At 34.8% G+C, this 15,199-nt stretch overlaps 1 pseudogene; it reads left to right on the top strand.

Annotated features, from left to right (window-relative positions):
* Positions 1-8,822: 8,822 nt before the first annotated feature.
* LOC133092496 (ATP-dependent RNA helicase DDX39A-like) lies at positions 8,823-14,813 on the top strand (annotated as a pseudogene).
* The last annotated feature ends 386 nt before the right edge of the window (positions 14,814-15,199 follow it).

Raw genomic sequence — 15,199 nt, 5'->3', positions numbered from 1 at the left:
GTATATGCCCAGTAGTGGGATTGCTGGGTCGTATGGTAGTTCTATTTTTAGTTTTTTAAGGAACCTCCATACTGTTCTCCATAGTGGCTGTATCAATTTACATTCCCACCAACAGTGCAAGAGGGTTCCCTTTTCTCCACACCCTCTCCAGCATTTATTGTCTGTAGATTTTTTGATATTGGCCATTCTGACTGGTGTGAGGTGATACCTCATTGTAGTTTTCATTTGCATTTCTCTAATGATTAGTGATGTTGAGCATCCTTTCATGTGTTTGTTGACAAACTGTATATCTTCTTTGGAGAAATGTCAATTTAGGTCTTCTGCCCATTTTTGGATTGGGTTGTTTGTTTTTTTGATATTGAGCTGCATGAGCTGCTTGTATATTTTGGAGATTAATCCTTTGTCAGTTTCTTCATTAGCAAATATTTTCTCCCATTCTGAGGGCTGTCTTTTTGTCTTGTTTATGGTTTCCTTTGCTGTGCAAAAGCTTTTAAGTTTCATTAGGTCCCATTTGTTTTTTGTTTGTTTGTTTGTTTTTTCCATTTCTCTAGGAGATGGGTCAAAAAGGATCTTGCTGTGATTTATGTCATAGAGTGTTCTGCCTATGTTTTCCTCTAAGAGTTTTATAGGGTCTGGCCTTACATTTAGGTCTTTAATCCTTTTTGAGTTTATTTTTGTGTATGGTGTTAGGAAGTGTTCTCATTTCATTCTTTCACATGTAGCTGTCCAGTTTTCCCAGCGCAACTTATTGAAGAGGCTGTCTTTTCTCCATTGTATATTCTTGCTTCCTTTATAAAAGATAAGGTTACCATATGTGTGTGGGTATATCTCTGGGCTTTCTATCCTGTTCCATTGATCTATATTTCTGTTTTTGTGCCAGTATCTTACTGTTTTGATTACTGTAGCTTTGTAGTATACTCTCAAACTAAAATTTTTTGATTGACTTTTGCAGTTATGTATCAAATTACAAATGTGCTCAAATCACAGAAAATGACATTGGAGGACCTCTATGCAAATAACTCAAAGACTAACTTCCAGTACTTTCTCTTGTTTGAAAGATTATTGTCTTGACATGTTGTAATCCACAAATATTCTAAAAAGATATTCATAAATTTTGAGAATTTAAATCAAATACTAACAAGAAATTCACTATTTTTTGTCTACAAGCTAAATCATTTATGACAAAAACTGATAAAAATACGAAACCAAAACAACTAAATATTAAATTATATTAACTTACTCATAGTAATTTAGATATCATGGAAATATAAATGTCACTCATTTTTAAGGAAAATTACTGAGATTAAAAATTTTAAAAAGAATAAATTTAATTTTTCCATATACTTCCTCTGCAATAGAATATAAGATTGGTATAAAAGTTCTGAAAATTTGACATAGATAAAAAGCAGAGGAAGCCTTCTTAAGGTGGTGCACCCCCAACCATCACCTCTGTCTTTATCCCAAGCATACTGGGTATAAAAAAAGAAAACTAAAAATGCATTTGTCTGAGAACAAACAAACAAATAAACAAACAAAAATACAGTTGACCACCCCATGAGGCTATAGGTAATATATATATAGGAAATAGAAATCTCTGTACATGGTGTTAGGGTCCTTCAGAGAACCAGAACAAATAGGAGATATTTATATATGAAAGAGAGAGAGAGAGAGAGAGAAGTGAAGGAATTGGCTCATGCAGTTATGGAGGCTGGTGGGTCTGAGGTCTTTGGGGCAGGCTGAAGTCTAAAGACCCAGGGAAGAGCTGATGCTGCAGTTTGAGTATGAAGGCTGTCTGGACAAAGAATTCCTTCTTCCTTGGGGAATTTCATCTTTACTAAGGCCATCAGTTTATTGAATGTGGCTCACCCAAGTTATGGTGATAATCTGCTTTACTCAAAGTCTACGGATTTAAATGTTAATCACATCTACAAACTACTTTCACAGCTATATTTAGACTGTTGTTTACCAAATAACTGGGTACAATAGCCTAGCCACGTTGACATATAAAATTAACCATTACACATAGAAAGGTAATGAGTGAAGCAGATAAAATTTAGAGGCTAGGATTTGAGTTAAACCTTTGCAACAAAATCTGCAATATTGTAAATATCTCTATAGATGGGTATTCACAAATATAAAAATAATAATTCTGGTCTGAGAAACCTAGAAAAACAGATGAAGGTGAAAACAAAACTGTATTATTGAGAAGTGTAATCTAGAAGGTGAAAAAATACACATTCAAGGTGAGTCTACAAAGTACAATCCAAAATATGTGATGAAATTTAACAGTAAGAGAGCAAACAAACAAAAAAAAATTGAGATAAATCTGTTTAGAATTCTAATAAATTAGACAACCTTAAAAGAGCTATCCAATGAGTATATATTTATCCTCAAGGAGATAAAGAATACAATTAATTGAATAATACAAGTAATTATGAAAAAAATCCCTCCTATTTCAATTGTCATAAGCAAGCAGCAATGAAGAGCGACAAAGTAAAAATACTAGAAATACAGCTATCATAACCAAGCTATCTCTTCTTGTAAAAGAAGAGACAGATAGATCAATGAAACAGAATAAGGAGTCCAGACATAAACTCACACAAATATAACCAACTGATCTTTAACAAAGAAGCAAAAGCAATATGACAAATTTTGCTAGATAACTGGATATCTGCATGCAAATAAATAAAAAAAGAATCTAGACAGAACTTAAACCCTTCAAGAAGATTAACTCAAAATGGATTGTAGGCCTAAATGTAAAATGCAAAACTGTGAAACTCTTAAAAGATAATATAGGAGAAAATATAGATAACTTTGGATTTGCAATGACTTTTTAGTTACAACACCAAAAGTATAATCCGTGAAGAATTGATTAGGTGGACTTCATTAAAATTAAAAACTTCTGTTCTGCAAAAACACAGTCAAGAGAATGGGAAAATAAACCACAGACTAGAAGAAAATATTTGCAAACCACAGTCGACAAAGAACACATCCAAGATATTCAAAAAACACTTAACACTCAACAGTAAGAAAACATGCAAATTAATTAAAAATGGGGCAAATATCTTAACAGACACCTCACCAAAGAAGATATACTGGTGGCAAATAAGCATATGAAAATAGGCACCACATTATATGTCATTAGGGAATTTGAAATCCAAACAACGATGAAATACCACTACATACTTATTAAAATGATCAAAATCCCAAACACTGACAATACCAAATGCTGGTGAGAATGTGGACCAGCAGGAACTTTCATTCATTGCTGGTGAGAATGCAAAAATGGTACAGCCACTTTGTTAGACAGTTTGGCAGTTTCTTACAAAACTAAACATTCTCTTACCATACAATCCAGCAATCATGCTTCTTGGGTTTGAAAACTTATGTTCACACAAAAACCCACACACAGATGTTTATAGCAGCTTTATTCATAATTTCCAAAACCTGGAAGCAAACAAAGATGTCTTTCCAAAGGTGAATGCATAAATAAATTTCAGTGCATCCAGAAATGGAATATTATTCAGTCAGTACTGAAAAAATGGGCTATCAAGCCATGAAAAGACATGGAAGAATCATGAATGCATACTGCTAAGTGAAAGTAACCAATCTGAAAAGAGTGCATACTTTATGTTTCCAGCTATATGACATCCTGGAAAAGGCAAAACTATGGAGATAATCAAAAAAGCAGGGGTCACCAGGCATTACTGGGGAGGGATGAATAGGTGAGGCACAGAGGATTTTTAGGGCAGTTAAACTACTTTGTATGATACTATAATGGTGGTTACATGTCACTATACATTTGTCCAAACCCATAGAATGTGCAATGTCAAAAGTTAACTCTAATGTAAACTATGGACCCTAGATGATAATGATATATTAATGTAGGTTCATGGATTGTAACAAATGTACCACTTTGGGGAAGGAGTTATAACTTCCTCTCAATTTTGCTTTGACCTAAAGCTCCTCTAAAAATAAAGTCCATCTGAAAAATCCTGGAAATAAAAAGAAGCCTTTGAAATAAATATGTCACACTACAGAAAAAATTTAAATCAATGAATATAAAATTGATGAATTGGAAGACATTAATGAGAAGTCACACAAAACAAAATTTGTACAACGATCCTAAAAATATGAAAAATGCTCTCAAGAGACATAGAAGCTAGATCAGATGGCTCCTATATATGCCTATAATGAATTCCAGAACAGAAAAATGTTTAAGTAATATTCTATGAGGTAAAAGCTGATATTTTATCAGAAGAAGAAACGTAAACTGTCAAGATTACTCAGATTGAATGTGAATTCTGAGTCCTGAACAATCAAATTCAATTCATTCACATGTTATGGTAAAAACGAATAAATCAAAGATAATGAGAAAATAAAAAAGGAAGTCAGTAAAGGACAGAGGTAAAAGAATAGCATGATAAATAAAAATACAAAATAAAGTAGTAGAAATAAATCTTCATTTTAGTGGTATAATAAACAAATGTGGATTGACCACACAACCTCAAAAATTATAACACTGTCAAGAAGGATAAATTTTAGAAGAAAGTGACAAAATTTTTTCCAAAGTTATTGTACCATATTACAGATTAGTTTTGTGCCTATCCTATGGTTTTACTCCTTAAATTAAGCCATGACATTTAACCATTTTGATACTTAAGTTTTAGCAGAATTTGGTACAGAAAAATTGAGTACCTTTACACATTAATTCAGTTCTATTAATTACTAACACAGTTATCAATTTTTTTTTCCATAAAAGTGAACAGAGTACGTTGATTATAATCAGAGATATTGGTGTCTGACTGGGTTTGAATCCCTTTTCTCTCATTCACACACTGTAAGTTAAGGAACATTGCTTCACTTTTATGTTCTTAGGTTTCTTTTAAAATAATGGTACCCTCCCCATAGGGTCATTATTAGTGTGCAGATAGGTTAAGTTATGCAAAGTGCTTAAACAATGGCTGGAATGTGGTAGGTTTTCTGCATTTGCTCTTATTATCCTCCAAGTTACATTCCTTAGAGAAAATACTACTATGTCTTTGGAAACTTAACCTGTCATTAGTCAAATGGGAAAGCATATTTGCCAATAAAGTCATCTTTCTTTTGTTTTTTTTTTTTCTTAATATATCAGCATGTTAGAGTGACAAGTCAAAGCAATGAGACAGAAATTACGATTTGGGGGGAAAAAAGCTGTATTTTTTTTTTTTCTATTTGACACAATGTAAATAGTTAGGTAGAAGAGAGCCCACAGAAAAATCTCTGTAGGTCTGTCCTTTGTCATTCACCCACATTTCTTTTTCTTTTTTAATAGAAAAATCAATAGAGCTAGAAAAACACCATGATACTTAAGCATTCTTTTCTTTAAACATTTTTTTTTTAAGTAAAGCACACTGATATGTGTTCATGCTTTGGAGAGAAAAACTTTAGAGGCTGCCTTCTGGGCAAGGACACAGCTCTCCAGATGGGGTGCCCTTCCTGCCCACCACACTTTTCCTTCTTAACTTTATGACACTGCTCTTGCCCTGATTGTTTTCCCATTCAGTCAGATTTTTGTTTCATATTTTTAACTCTTTATTGTCCCTTGCCCATTTTTATATACCTATGTTGTGTGTTTGGAATTGGGGTTTCATTATTTTGGAAGTGCTGGTATCTATGTCATGACTTTCTCAGCCAGCTCTCCCTCAGAAGTGCCACCTATTATATATTAATATATATAATTTATTATATATATAATATAATAATACAATATAATATAATATATACAACATATATTATATTAATATATAGTATATAATATATATTATAATATAATATTACATTATAATATTAATATATATTATATATTATAATGTTATTGTACATATAATTATATATGACATATTGCATAACATAATATATATTATGTTATATTAATATATTACATTATATTATAATTAATATATTATATTATAATATAACATAATATAATATATATAATATGTATAATATATATAACATAATATATAACATAATATAACATAATAATATATTATATTATAATATAACATAATATATTATATGTTATAATATATAATATATATTTATATTATAAATATATTATATATTAAATATATATTTTCCTTAAACTAATGATAAAATTGTTAAAAATATAAATAAATGTGTGTGTGTATATATATATATATATATATATACACACACATATATATATATAAAACTGTTGAAGAAATTATCTGATCATGTTATATAAAAAGTTTGAAGATAGTTAGAACTGTAAGTATTGCCTAGTAGCTCTATCCCTGCTCTTGGGAAAGTTATTTACCATCTCTGGATTTTGTTTTCCTTACCTGCAAAATGTGTGTGATTTAATATTTTTAAGACTATAAACACGGTTGATGTAAGCTGTCACAAGGTAGATACTTAGTATCTTTTTCTCATTTTTCCAGCATGAGTAAATTTAAATTTCTATGAAAAGCTGAGAAAATATAGGTACTGTGCAAAAGTAAGTTATTAACTAACACATTATTGTCTTTTACCTTTTCTTTCCTACTGCTATTACTCTTGTTTAGACACCATTCTTTTCTGCCTGGACTATTATGATAGACTTCAAATTCCGATGTTCACAATGGCCTTCCAATACCATGCTTCTCCCATCTGTAACTAAACTCCCAAAGACTGCTATTAAGGAATGTTATCTTGAAACATAACTCCAAATAACATACTTCTCAGTGACTCTTCTGGGCTTGCAGGATGTCACAATCTTTTGTCTGTATTCAAGGTCTTCATATCCTGACCACAACTAATTTTTCCATCTTCATTTACAGATATTTTCTATCACGCACTTAAGATTCACTCTAACATCTCTGCTTCGTTCATTGCATTGTCTATGTTTGAAATACCCTTAGTTCCCTACAAAATGAAAGCTTACGTATTGTTCCAGCCTTACTTAAAATGCTAAGTCTACTGAAAAGTTTTCCCTAAGAACATCTTCAAACACAGCGATAATATGTTTCATTCCATACTCTCATGAGCAGTGGAAACTTTCCTTTTTGCATTAAAGCTATGTTTTTTACATGTATAAGCATTCTGTCTAGTTCCCACAAATTTGCCATCCAAACCTAAGACCGTTGGCTTCTTAGAACAACAATATTTTATCTTTATTTTTGTTGCATTCAATGTATTGTCTGCCACGTGTGCTTTTTTGATGGTAGATCAAACACTCTGCTGTTAAGAGAGTGTATTTTGTTCTCAAATTCCTTGTCTAAATGTATAATGGAAATGCCTTTGCTTTAAGTTTACTTTGTATAATAATCTACAGTGATATATTTAGGTTTTATTCACTGTTTTTGTTACAATTTATATAATCTATATCATAATGCTCTTAATCCTATAGTGGCAGTAGGAGACTTTTACCCCCAGCCATAGACTTAATTTTGTATGCCTCAAGAAAATCAAATCAGAATGTCAGCATATATGTATAGAAGGTAATATATGTATAGTCAGACAAATACATACATACATATGAAATTTTATGTGAGATGGTCACAATGAGATGTAATTTTTATCACCTTATAATAAGGTAAATATCTATCTTTGTATATATGGACAAAGAGATATTCAGTTTAAAATATGGTTACTCTTATCTAACATAAAATAACAGGGCCAGAGGAGGTCTGAGAAGAGTAAATATTACAGTCAACCCAGAGAGATGCTAATTATCCTTTTTTTGTTTTTTGCCTGCCCCGTGAGGCATGAGGGATCTTAGTTGCCTGACCAGGGATCAAACATGCACCCCCTGCAGTGGAAGCACAGAGTCTTAACCACTGGACCACCAGGGAGGTCCCTGATGCTAATTATCCTTCTAATGAACGTGATTGCATGTAACTCTTGGTGACCTCTGAATAAAATTCCTTCTAAGTGAAACTCTCCTCTGTATGCTATTTTTCTAAAAAGTAAAATGCCATGGTTGAGCTTTCCCCAAAATTCATACTTAAATTATACTTATGATTCTCAGATGGTATAGAAAACCTGCTGATCTTAACAGTCATAATTTTTCCTTATCCAGTAGAATGTATACCTAGTAAAAAATATCTTGTAGGACTATAGAAAAAAATGCTTCTTTATGTTGGAGATGATCTGACAATTTTGTACAGCCCTTCTAAATTCAGAATTTTTCACCCTACACTGAAGAATGTTCCTTAAGAATTTCTTGGCAGTGTACCAATCAGACAACTAAACGTGATTTTAAAAACATGACTTAGAGATTTTGTTACACAAAAGATTTATTACATAATCTTTGACTTTGGTAATAGAAGGCAGGTCATTTAGGCAGTAGCAATAAAGTTATCCAATTCACTCCCTTTATTTTATTTTTATGCTTGAATTTACACCTTTGAATTCAGGATTCTCCTTATCTTGTTTATGAATTTGAGTCAAGGATTCAAGCCCTTTTAAAACTAGGTCAGCAGAAAACTTCTGCTTCTAGCTAAGGCAGAGTAGTGTGTAAGCAAATAATCCTTCCATGAAATGATCTAGAAATCTAGAAAAATTGCACAGTTATTTATTTACTAATTTGAGGGTTTAAATTTTTTTTTAATTTAAAGGCAGCAGAATGCTGCTGACGTAATAATGAAAGCCCTGCATTCCAAAGAGGGGGAGTGAGGAGAGGTGAGCAGATGTAGGGCAGCTACTTCTTTTAGGATATTTCTGCTTCTGTGTGTATGGAAAGAGGCTTGGGTGGTAGGCACAGGGCTTGAGAAGAGGACTGCAGTTGAGAGTCAGAGAAACCAGCAAGTGTTTTGAATTGTTGCGTGACTGAAGACATGAACTCTGGAGATGGAAGTGAGCAAGGTTCTGATAGAAAAGAGGGTCAGAGAACTGAGCATAAATGCAGACAATTTTTCAATCAGGATGTTTTGAAAATTATAAACGATGTAGGTAAGAGGTGAAGAAAGTGAGCCAAAACTTTCTGAGAAGTGAAACAGAGTTTTCCCTTGTCTCACTGCGTTGAATAGACAAAGATTATAAAGTTCAGAACCCCCTGGGGGACCAACCTCAATGAAAAACTCAGGCTCTCAGCTGGAATCACTGGAGGGACATGCAGAGAAGTGGGTATAAAACACAAATAGACACATTATTAGTGCAACTCTAGTCCACCTCAAACTCAGCAAGTTCATAATTAGATTCAGTTCATCAGTTACCTGCTCTATATTCCTAGCAGAGGAAGGTGTAAACCTTTAATGGAAAATGGTATAATTTAGAACACCTACTACTCAAACCACATCAGATATTTAATAAAATTACTAGGGTTGTCAAAAGATAGAACCAAATGACCAAAACACAAGAGAAAATTCAGTCAATGGAAGTAAATCCCTACATAATCTAAATATATAATCTACATAATAGGCACAGGTGAGCAAACACTGCCATCTGGACCCGTAGAGACTGCACTCCTGGTCCCTCATCCCGAAGCCCGGTTTCTCCCACTGCCAGCCATTTTCTCAGCCCAGCAGTTATTGATGTGCTGGGATAGGAGGGCATTCACATACCAGTGGGGAAATGAGGAAAAGTACAGCATGAAAATACCAACTGAAAAGCCACTCACTGGAAGTCAAAATAGTCCACTAGTGGTAGTAATAAAAAAGAAAGTTGATGAACTCTTGGGTGGGGAGGGACAGAGAACATACATTGAGAAGAGCTCTTTGCTTTCTCTCAATTAATGGAAGCTAATTCAATGAAACCAGGAGCAAACTAGATTGATCGTGCATCTATTGCTGGGCAAAGCTTGGGTTGCCCACAGTTTAATTTCTCAGCAATTTCCTGAGAAGTTGTACATAAAGGTCTGCTGTTGAAATGAATAAAGATGCTGGGAATGGGCTTTCTGATCCTGCTCTGTTCTCAGGTTGGTTTCACCACCCAGGGGCCCACCGTGCCTCTCCCCATTGCTGGGTTTCAATGCGCTTTTCATTCTCTTGGCTGCTTGAGCAAATAGCCATCACTGTTTCCATTGTGAGCTCTTCTCTGTCTGGATCCAAGCCCAAGTTCAGAGAACATGTGCTTGTGACCAACATGTGGCAGCCTGGGTCCCCACTTGGAGTGACTCTCTACCTTTGCCTTTTTCCCATCAAGACAGTTCCTGCATCTGGAGACTGAAGAGCAGTACTGAACACGCTTAGTTCTAAAAGCTGGGTCCCCATCCTGCTAGCTCGCTGGGATGAGGGCCAAAGAATTCACAAAATTCACACCCAAGTCCAGAGCAGTCTCTTCATTGGAGGCAATCTTTCCCTTAGCCTGATATTTTCTAGTAAAAAAATTTAGTTAGGGTAAATTCTTGACCTATGTCTTTATTCCATGTTAACTTCTTTAAAGGAAAGAGTGAATTTTGTGGTTGGTAAGTGGGGTAGGAAAGATTCTAAGACGGCCCCAAAGATTCCCATCCCCTAGTGTTAATACTCTCCATAATCTCCCGTTTTTGTACGAAGAACCTATAGATATGGTGGAATGCACTCTCATGATGATGTCGCATTCAATGGCAGAGGTGAAGGCATTTTGCAGATATAATTAAAATCTTTCATCAGTTTGACATTGAATTAGCCAAAAGGAAAGTTATTCTGGGTAGGCCTGACCTTACCAGGTGAATCCTTAAAAGACTGTTTAGGCTCTTGTTGAGATCAGGGAGATGATCTATCTGGTCTTGAATAAGCAAGCTCCCATGTGTTCAACAGCAGCAAGAAAATGAGCTCTGTCCACAGTCACATGAACTGGGGAGAGGACCCTGAGCCTCAGCACAGGCCAACATGACATTGTGAGGTGTGGCTCCTTGCACCCAGGACCCACAAGAGACAAGCCTGGACTTCTGACCTACTTGTGAGGTAATACATGAGGGTTGGTTTAAGCTGATAAGTCTGTGGTGATGTTTATGCAGTGATAAAAAGTTAATATAGTAAGTTTGGAATAAGTTAGTGATAAAATATTGTAATATTTTATTATCTGGGAGCTGCCTGACCACAAGCTGCATGGGACAATTCTTTTATGGAAATCCTGTAATTTTTCTAGTTGTGGCCCTAACTAGGTTGGTTAATAAACTCAAATCGGGGATAAGTAGTAGCAAGTTCTCTTCACACATATATAAAATCATGCTCTTCACGCAACTTTATTAATAATAAAGGTAAAATTTGGGTATTAATCAATCTAAATCCTGATTCTTTCTCCCATTTGGTTCTGAATTAGTTTGGGGAAAAGAAATACACTTTCTTTGTTGGATGTTTACAAACCCTGAAATCTACAATATTTTCACTTGTCATACAATAACAATGCATTACCAACATTGCACATCATTACTGCTAACCAAGGCAATTGAAAGAGAAATGCAGCAACCAGAAAAATAAAGTGCATCATGGGGAAAATGGCATTTCTCTAAAAAATCTAAAGCAATTTCAATGCTGTCATCTAAACAACCACCCCTGAGCTTCATTATTTTCTTCCTGATGTTAAATGGGTTGAAAATATAACTTTTCATTTTTAAATGCACAATTACAAAGATGGTCACAGTAGAAGAAAATCTTTATGAACACCGTGTCCTTGAATGATGTCAGAGTTGTTGTTTGAAATGAATTTGCATAACTGCCAGCCTTGAGTTTCCTAAACGTCTTTGGCAGAAATAGTGTCCCAATTGTTTTCTCCAGAACCAAGATGACAACGTTCTTAAATAAAATTGTCATTAAATTTCCTTTTGAATTCTGACTGCATGATTGAATAAATATTATCTGCTGAAACTGGCTGTGAAGATAAGTATTTCATGACAGTTAATATATTTCATATGCAAATGTTTTGGCCTCTCTCTATATTGGAAACATGGAAAAAAAACACTTGCTATCTATTTAATTTAGAATGTAATATCAAATCAGATGCATAGGTTCCTGAAATCAAATAGCTATTTTATTGTATCATTTTATTAAAATGACACATTTTGTACTGGGGACAATTCAGTGACAATATGCTGATTTCCGTATTTATGAAGTACTACCAGAAAGAAATACATTTCTTAAATATAAATTATTCAAGTAAAATGTGAAGTCTTTACAATATGTATATATGAACTTTTTACATGTATATGTATATATATATATATATATATATATATATATATATATATATATAAGTTTCCAAATTTTCATCTGAATTTCTCCTCACAATTAAATTATCATATATTTTGCCATAAATATCCTTGGATTCCTTGCACCATTAGAGAAATATATATTGCTTCTTCTATTCATAAAACATCTCTGTTTAGATTATTTTGATTTGACCCTCACCTGATTTACTGTGTATATAATTTGCTTAATATCATAATTTATTCCTCAATTAAAAAAATAAATATCACTTGTTTAAAGATCCATAGGACTTATTTTTCCACAGACTAGAAGTTTTAGGTCTAATAACCATTTTAAATTAAAAGTATGCTGGATGAGAAATACATTAGTATTTGTAATTTAGAAATATGTGAATTATTTCTCATTCCCTGAAAGCTGTTCCATATTTACTAATTCAAAAATACCATACATTCATGTTTTCTTAATATCAATTGCCCTCTTTCCTAGACAGAGAGGCATTGGGTTTTGATGTTATTTGTACAAGTAATGAATAGTCTTTGTAAAAATTCCCACTCTTCTTTAAATGTGTAATTTTGTTATTATCCCATTTTATGGTCGGCCTACTTTGAGTCTTCCCCAAATTCCCCTTTTGTGTGAGTTGCTAGCCCCCTTCCTAATTAGTGCTGTGATTGTTGCTTTCTTAAAAGTGCACCAATATATCTTCTCTTGTAAAATACAATTGCTTTTTATATTTCTGGAACTAAAAACAGATGATTCTAAAAACACAGCAACACAGAAAAAAAATATTTGAATTCTTAGAAACACTAAATCTCTGAAAGAAAGAATAAGTAGGAAAATAAAAGGCCAAGGATCCAGAGGTAGGGAAAGACTCAGAATTAAGAGATAGAAAGTGGAAGGAGGGGGTGAAAAAAATGAGGTGTTTGATGCAAGAGAACAGAATGATAACCTTGTGTCCTGTGATAGAAGATAAAGGTGAAAAAGGACCATAAATCTTTGTGAATGTTGAGAAGTATGAAAAAGAAGACATGAAAGTGACAGTGAACAAAATGACCCCATTGTATTTGGAAAGAAAAAAGCATTTTCTGCAAAATTGTAGACAAGAAAGTTAAATCACATGGAGACTGAACAAATATTTAATCTATTATCTCAAATTTGGTCTCAATTATGTTTATTCCCGTGGAAAATAAACCAATGTTTTAATACTTATTTTTCTGTTCTGTAAAAAACCAAAAGGATAAGTTTTGTGATTTTCTAATAAATTACATACTTATTTCTATATCACTCTATTATCAGATAGTCACAATAAATATTAAATGGAAAGTTGAGAAATTAGAAGGAGAAATTTGGGGACTGTAGTTTTAAGTTATATAAAACAGTCTAGCGCTTTACCCCAGTGTAGATTCCTGTATCAGTCAGGGTTCCCCAGAGAAACAGAACTAATAATTATCCAACGTGTGTGTGTGTTGTTGGGGAGGAATAAATTTTCCTCCACCCTTCTGGGCTCTTCTGGCTGCTCTAAGAATTAGATTAACATGAGGCAGATTAACAGAAAATCGAACAATGGAGAGACCCAGGAAAACTAACTCACCACGATGGTTGAAATTCTCACTTTAAACACCGTCTTCAGCTAAAGACAACATACAAAGCTTCTGTTGTGGGGGGTGGTCGGGACTTCCGAGGGGAGAAAGGCCATTCATAGAAGACGGAGAAGAAAATGTTTGGTAAACAACTGTTTGCTGGGCCACATGGAGACCATGGGACACAGAGTGGACTTTGATCTCTAGGCCCTGTTCCCCCACCACTCCTAGCCCATGTTTTGCAGACATCTCCGGTGACTGTTTTATTCCAGGAACAGTACCATAAATCTAAAGGCAGGCAGTTAAGGGGGAGGTAACAAGAAAGACCTCCAAAGTCATGTTTTTTTTTAAAATAACCAGCTTAGATTAATCCTCTTGCCAAAGAGACACAACTAGGGGTGGCAAATTGTGCTACCCTAAAGTCTCACGTTTGAAACTTCTCCAAGTCTCAGCGTTCAGAAGCTGAGTCGGCAGATTGTTCCATCCCACTGCATCAGTCTCTTAGTCTTGACAGTAGTTGTTCCTGCCTGTCCGCAGGAAGTTCAGGTAAGACCCCATGGAGGTGTTTGTGGACGACGAGACCAAACTCACATTGCTTGGGCTGCAGCAGTACTACATCAGACTTCTTGCAGAAGAACTGCAAGCTCTTTGATCTCATGGATGTGCTGGAGTTTAACCAGGTGGTGATATTTGTGAAGTCGGTGCAATGCTGCATGGCCTTAGCCCAGCTCCTCGTGGAGCAGAACTTCCCAGCCATTGCCATCCACAGGGGCATGGCCCAGGAGGAGCAACTGTCATGTTATCAAGCAGTTCAAGGACTTCCAGTGATGGATCCTGGTGGCCACCAATCTGTTTGGCTGAGGAATGGACATTGAGCGTGTCAACACTGTCTTCAATTATGACATGCCCGAGGACTCGGACACCTACCTCCACCACGTGGCCCGTGCGGTTGCTTTGGAACCAAAGACCTGGCCATTACTTTCGTGTCTGATGAGAATGATGCCAACATCCTCAATGATGTCCAGGACAGGTTTGAAATGAATGCGACAGAACTTCCAGAAGAAATAAACATCTCCACATACATTGAGCAGAGCTGGTAACCACGTGCCCTGATGTCCCGGAGCCGCCCTGCTTCCCATGTGTCGCTTCAAGTCCTCTTCCTAGGTGACAGTGGGTCTTTCTTTTTACTGTTTAAAAGCTGTAGATTTGTGTAAGAATAAATTTTGATTATGGAAAAATTCAGTTCAGAAGGTGGTGATGGAGATATGCTCTCAAAGTAAGGCCTATGCAGTGCTAGAAACCAGGTATTTATTATTTACTTATTTTTATTATTTTTTTAATAGACCTTTATTGGAGTATAATTGCTTCACAATACCGTGCCAGTTTCTGTTCCACAACAAAGCGAATCAGCCATATGCATGCACATGTCCCCATATCCCCTCCCTCTTGAGCCTCCCTCCCCTCCTCCCTATCCCACCCCACTAGCTCATCGCAAAGCACCGAGCTGAT

This window comes from Eubalaena glacialis, chromosome 5 (genome assembly GCF_028564815.1).
Source record: "Eubalaena glacialis isolate mEubGla1 chromosome 5, mEubGla1.1.hap2.+ XY, whole genome shotgun sequence".
Classification (NCBI taxonomy): Eukaryota; Metazoa; Chordata; class Mammalia; order Artiodactyla; family Balaenidae; genus Eubalaena; species Eubalaena glacialis.
This window is presented reverse-complemented; position numbering and strand designations above follow the sequence as displayed.